Here is a 7014-nt window from a genome sequence, read left to right as displayed (position 1 = left end):
TGGACTTGCTCACCCTTCAGTGAGGAATTACAGAGTGATTCATTTAGACTTTGTCTCATACTTCCTCTCCCTGTGTCATGCGCCATAGGAAATATGAGGAATGCTTGAGAATGGTGCTATTCTTCCATAGTTAGAAATGTTGCTTCCCCCTCTTGCCAGCTCCCCACGCATTGGTACGTAAAACTTACTACCCCATTCCATTTCTTGTGTCAGCATCCAGCTTTTTTTCCATTGATGACAGAGACCAGAGTTTCCTAACTGCACGTATTTTATCTCCTACCTCCAGCTTTTCTAAACTCGCCTTGTACCATATACTACTCTTGACATTTAAGTGACTTAAACCTGGCCACAAAATGTACCTTGAGTTTTAAGTGCAAGCAGTCTCATGTCAGATGTGCTTTCACATGGCTCCATACACGGACTTGAACAGGACAACGTGATCCCTCAGTTTCTTAGAACATAAATCACAAGCTCTGATCCCTTCTTGAAGCTCTACTTTTGCAGGTTTATGCACTGATCTGAACTCTGCAGACCCATGATCTGAGTCATTCATGGTCTACTAGAAACCCAAATTCCTCTCCTCTCATTATCTTCAAAATGAACTCAGTGTCTGGGCTATATGCATTTAGAAGCTTTCCCACTAATACTCCCTAAATATCTTGGACTTCTTTCACCTACAGCAGTTAATTCAATTGACTCGATCAGGTCCTTTATTTTAAGTGACACTTAGTGTGTTTTCAGACATTCTTAGTACACTCAGGGGATGAACCTCCATGAATCGATTCAGCCATTCAATCCATGGGTATTTTTCCTTAAATGAATAAAATAGGGGTGACATAGAACCCATTGATAATTTATTAGTGTAATTTGTTGACCGACAGTAACACTTCAGATAATATTTACTATGCCTTTCAGGGGAAAACTTGAGTACCTTGGCTATCAGTTCAGTTCAGTTCAGTTCAGTCCAGTCACTCAGTCATGTCTGACTCTTTGTGACCCCATGAAACTGCAGTACTCCAGACTTCCCTGTCCATCACCACCTCCCAGAACTTGCTCATACTCATGTCCATCGAGTTGGTGATGCCATCCAAATATCTCATCTTCTATCATTCCCTTTCCTCCTGCTTCAATCTTTCCCGGCATCAGATCTTTTTCGATAAGTCACTTCTTCACATTAAGTGGCCAAAATATTGGCGCTTCAGCCTCAGCATCAGTCTTGCCTCTTGAAAATCCTGTATGCAGGCCAGGAAGCAAGTTAGAACTGCACATGGAACAACAGACTGGTTCCAAATAGGAAAAGGAGTACGTCAAGGCTGTATATTGTCACCCTGCTCGTTGAACTTTTATGCAGAGTACATCATGAGAAATGCTGGGCTGGAAGAAGCACAAGCTGCAATCAAGATTGTCAGGAGAAATATCAATAACCTCATTTATGCAGATGACACTACCCTTATGGCAGAAAGTAAAGAGGAACTAAAAAGCCCCTTGATGAAGGTGAAAGAGGAGAGTGAAAAAGTTGGCTTAAAGCCCAACATTTAGAAAACTAAGATCATGGCATCTGGTCCCATCACTTCATGGGAAATAGATGGGGAAACAGTGGAAACAGTGTCAGACTTCACTTTTCGGGGCTCCAAAAGCACTGTAGATGGTGACTGCAGCCATGGAATTAAAAGACACTTACTCCTTGGAAGGAAAGTTATGACCAACCTAGACAGCATATTCAAAAGCAGAGACATTACTTTGCCAACAAAGGTCCATCTAGTGAAGGCTATGGTTTTTCGAGTAGTCATGCATGGATGTGAGAGTTGGACTGTGAAGAAAGCTGAGTGCTGAAGAATTGATGCTTTTGAACTGTGGCATTGGAGAAGACTCTTGAGAGTCCCTTGGAATGCAAGGAGATCCAACCAGTCCATCCTAAAGGAGATCAGTCCTGGGTGTTCATTAGGAGGACTGATGCTGAAGCTGAAACTCCAGTACTTTGGCCACCTCATGCGAAGAGTTGACTCATTGGAGAAGACTCTGATGCTGGGAGGGATTGGGGGCAGGACGAAAAGGGGACAATGGAGGATGAGATGTCTGGATGGCATCACCCACTCAATGCACATGAGTTTGGGTGAACTCCGGGTGTTGGTGATGGACAGGGAGGCCTGACGTGCTGCAATTCATGGGGTAGCAAAGAGTCATACACGACTGAGTGACTGAATTGAATTGAACTGAACTGAATGGAAAAACTTCTAAGTGGAACAGTCCAGATATTGAGACAATTTTGAAGATAATGAGATGAGAGGAATTTGGGTTTGGAGCAGACCGAGAAGCAGCAGACCAACAAGGAACAGTAAGAACCAGACATGGAAAAATGAACTGGTTTAAAATAGGGAAAGGAGTAAGTAAAGGCAGTATATTGTCACCCCGCTTATTTAACTTATATGCAGAGTACATCATGCAAAATTCTGGGCTGGATGAAGCACAAATTGGAATCAAGATTGCTGGAGAAATATCAATAACCTCAAGTATGAAGATGATGCCACCCTTAGGACAGAAAGCAAAGATGAACTAAAGATCCGCTTGATGAAAGTGAAAGAGGAGAGTGAAAAAGTTGGCTTCAAACTCCACATTCAAAAACCTAAGATCATACCATTTGATCCCATCACTTCATGGGAAATAGATGGGGGAAAAATGAACACAGTGAAAGACTTTATTTTCTTGAGCTCCAAAATCACTGAGGACTGAGACTGCAGTCATGAAATTAAAAGATGCTTGCTCATGGGAAGAAAAGTATACCAAACCTAGACAGTGTATCAAAAAGCAGAGACATCACTTTGCTGACAAAGGTCCCTATACTCAAAGTTATGGTTTTTCCACTAGTTATGTATGGATGTCAGAGCTGGACCATAAAGAAGGCTGAACACTGAAGAACTGATGCTTTTGAACTGTGGTGGTGGACAACACATATGAGAGCCCCTTGGACACCAAGGAGAGCAAACCAGTCAATCCTAAAGGAAATCAACTCTGAATATTCATTGGAAGGACTGCTATTGAAGTTGAAGCTCCAGTATTTTGGCCTCCTGATGTGAAGAGCCAACTCCTTGGAAAAGATGTTGATGTTGGGAAATATTGAAGGCAGGAGGAGAAGGGGACGACAGAGGATGAAGTAGTCGGATGAAAACATCCAACCATCACTGAGTCAATGGACATGAGTTTGAGCAAACTCTGGGAGATACTGAAGGACAAGGAAGTCTGGCGTGCTGCGGTCCATGGGGTCGCAAAGAGATGGACCCGAATGAGCAACTGCACAGCATCAAACAACATGAGACTACAAATGACTCATGGTCAAGGGGCAGCAAAAGTAGAGTTTCATGAAGTGGCCCCAGTCTATGAGCTTATGGCTGAGAAACCTGAGGGATCATGTTGTCCTGTTCAAGTCCACTATGGAGCCATGTGAAAATACAACTGAAATGAGACTGTTAGCACTGGAAAATCATGATAGACTTTGTGGCCATGGTTAAGTCATTTAATTGTCAAGAAAAGACCAGAGATCAGTAGAATGTGGTATAAGGGGAATTTAGAAAAACTGTGGGTGGGGGTTAAGATATGTGCATTTAGTAAACCCTAGTCATTACCATTGAGGGAGACAAAGCTGGGTGTTGAAGGTGAAATGGAATGAGGTAGTAAGTTTTCCATACCAGATGTGTAGGGAGCTGGGGAATGTGGTAAGCACAATCTTAACCATGGAGGAGCAGTACCATTGTTAAAAAATTCCTCATATTTTCTAACTGATGCATTTCCTAACTGGTGCATGCTACTGGCACTGGGGCTTTGAGACAATGTATTGAGTGACTCACTCTGCACTGCCTCAGTGAAGGGTGAGGAAGTCCATGGCAATGGAGCTTTGTGATATCAGCGTGAGTGTGACAATTTATTTTTGAGATTGCAAGCACATGGTATTTGGGGTGGGAAACAAGTGCATCATGCCAGATCTGGGATATTCCCTCTGGGTGGAGCTGCCTGGTCCTTATAAAAGGAGTCTCTACCACCATACTGCTATCTTCGTGTAACTCACTCATAGGTCTTCTTTGGAGGCTCTGGTGAGTACAATTTTAGATGTTTTTAGCACTCGTGTGGTAGGGTATAATCTTAGGGTAGAAGTGTCTGTATTTTAACAAATTAGTGCTCTCTATGGAAATAAGAAGATAATGAGAATTTAGGGGTAGTTTTCAGTACTTCTTCTTGACGTCTTTACGCTCTTAAATGAGACGAGAGGAATGGAGTCAGCGGCACAATCTTAACCTTGGGAGAGTCAGGGAGATGAGATGCCGTGTTTCAGTGCACCCTGCATTCATTGCAAATGAAGCCTTCTCAGCCTGCAGTCCCACTGAGTGCTGCGTGTGGGCCTTTGCATTTCTCCTTGGAAGCCAACAGTCAAGTCAGTTAGACCAGCAACCAGAACCTCAAGGGAGAAATTAGTAGAGATGTGTTTTGAAAGAGGCTACAAGTTTCACATCCTGATTATTATTCTTCAGAGTGTGCCTGTATTCACACAGCACTTGTGTAAGTAATTTTTTCTTCAAAAGTGGTAGAAGAGGGCTCCCTATTAATGAAGAATAGGACTTTCTGTTAAGAACAATGCTGTCTGTTTGTATTTCAGATTCCTTGAGACCCAGGAAGGATGTCTCACCATTCGCATCCCCATCCGCATCCGCATCAGCATCAGCATCACCATCAGTGCAAGGAGCCCTGCCATCCACCTCCAATAGTGTGCCCACCCAAGTGTCATGAGCCTTGCCCACCCCATCCATGCCCACCTCCACTGGGCCAGAAGAAATGCCCTCCTGTGCCACCATGCCCACCATGTGAGCACAAGTGTCCACCCAAGTGGAAGTAACAGCACCAGATTTCATCTGGACCAAGAAACAAGGTCCAGGCTCTTCCACTGTCCTCCCATCCGCCACGGTGACAGATTCCATCTTCCTTAATCTCCCTCCTCAACTGACAGCAGACAGAGAAAAGGCTTGCTTCCTGAAGTTGACACCACGTTGTTAGAAGAAGAGCAGCAGGATTATCGCTTGTACTCTCTGTGCCATGTGCCTGTCTGTATCCTCATTGTGATCTCTACCCCATGAGTAATTAGTGGGTCTATTCTTTTGCTTCTCCAATAAAGCATATTCATAGCACATTATGTATTTCTTTCTTTCTTTTTGCATATAATGATTTTCATCTCTTCTGTCAACTACAAGTATTGTTCTGAGTGTTCCTTTTCATTCCCTTTGGATTATCAGAATTAGACTTTCCATCATTGAGTTCAGCTTTTTCTGAAATATGTCTTTTGCACTGGATCCATCAATGAATTGCTTCATTGGCTTCTGACTTGTTTCTATCTTTGTCTACCTTGAAAACCCTGAAAAGAATTGAATCCTCTTAGTCGCAGGTTCCTTAATTGTAAAACCAGTAGGCAAGAATCTATTCAACTCTGTGTACTCATACAAATTAATTTATTCACAAATGTTTCCCCATTATTAACACATGCCAGGCAGTCTCTTATGTGCTAGGGACATGAGGATGCTGCCAAAAGTCCTTTTTGCATCAAAACTCTTGAAGGGATTTTGTACAAGCACACACACACTCACACGTGCACATACAAGGCAAATAATAGTGATGAAGGGGGAATGTTAGAGACAACTGTGTAGAAAAGCTCTTCCAAAGTGGCTTTTAGGGCAAAGACCTGTGTGAAGAGATGAGTGAGCCTTGAGTATCTGGGGTACACGTACCTGTGAGAGGAGATGGTGAGTGCTGAGGCAGGGCAGAGTAACTGCAGGGAGAACAGTCATCAGAGAGACAATGTCTCCAAATGGGGTTGAAGACATTGGATCTGAAAGATGTATCAAAATTTTGATAATTTATTCACAGTTTTCTAGCCATACTATGCTGAAGTTCAGAGTCTCAACTTCCTATGTAATTCTCTACTATCACGTCTGTTTTTTTTTAAGTGAAAGTACATATGATCTTTTGAAGACATTTTTTTGAAATGTTTAAAAGGGCTGAGGAATATATTAATTCTTTGACAAAAAAATAATGTATTTCATGAGAGTGACTGTATGAAAAGCAGGTCTATTATTAACAATATTCTTATATTAGAGGGAAGTTGACTCCATTAATTTCCATCACCTTATAGGTAAAAAATGCATAGAGAATTTTACTGTTGTTGTGCTTCCAACACTAAGAAGAAGTGATTTTATTTTTAGGAGGGTTGACTTTGTACTCTTGAACAGGGCTCTGGCCTAATATTATTGACATGATTCCCTCCCCAATTTTGTCTTGAAGAAAAACAAGAAAAAAGAAAACCAAAAATAAAATTTTGTTTGATTTTAGGAGAACATGATCAGCACATTCTGAAAGTCCATAAAGCTTTGCTGTATGAAGTGGATAATTATAGATTGATCTCTTTATTGTCAAGAAACATGAAGATAAGAAAAAAACATTACCAACCCTTCAAAAGACCCACGTTTCCTAAATAAATTGCATCTCATACCTTCTCCACTAGAAGTGACCACAATTATGTTTCAGATATCACAGATCCTATAGCCAGCCTTCCTGAGTTCACCCCATGGTTCTGCGGCTTAACAACTGTATGATCTTGGGTAATTCAGTTAAGGTCTCTGTGTCTCATTTTAAGGTCTCATTTTCTTCACTTTAAAAGTGGGAATAATAATAGTACTCATTTTATAGGTTAGTTGTGAGACTTACATTTATACGTATATATAAAGCACTTAGAACTGTGTCAGCACACAGAAAGTACAATGAGGATCAGATGTTACTGTGAGTGCATCAGAACTGCTCAGCCCATGAGCATACCTTGTCAGTGTGGTTACTTTTTAATCTATGAATTTAATGCCTTGGCCCCTATGCCACTTAAAGAAGCAGCACTTTTCTCATTACAGTTGAGATAATGTTATAGTTTGCAGCATATTTAGCCTATGTCTTTCCTGTATTAGGTTTTTGCTTTGGCATCTTAAGTTG

At 41.6% G+C, this 7014-nt stretch overlaps 1 long non-coding RNA gene across 1 annotated transcript; it reads left to right on the top strand.

Moving 5' to 3' along the window:
- The first annotated feature begins 2181 nt into the window (after positions 1 to 2181).
- LOC147376522 (uncharacterized) lies at positions 2182 to 5176 on the top strand. The gene is made up of 2 exons (XR_015161023.1): positions 2182 to 4085; positions 4646 to 5176. It is a non-coding gene; the product is annotated as an uncharacterized LOC147376522 (long non-coding RNA).
- Positions 5177 to 7014: the final 1838 nt, after the last annotated feature.

This window comes from Bos grunniens, chromosome 3 (genome assembly GCF_055505025.1).
Source record: "Bos grunniens cultivar Pamir isolate PY7600 chromosome 3, Bosgru_T2T1.0, whole genome shotgun sequence".
Classification (NCBI taxonomy): Eukaryota; Metazoa; Chordata; class Mammalia; order Artiodactyla; family Bovidae; genus Bos; species Bos grunniens.
Note: the sequence above shows the minus strand (reverse complement) of the source record. Positions and strands in the feature narration are given on the sequence as shown.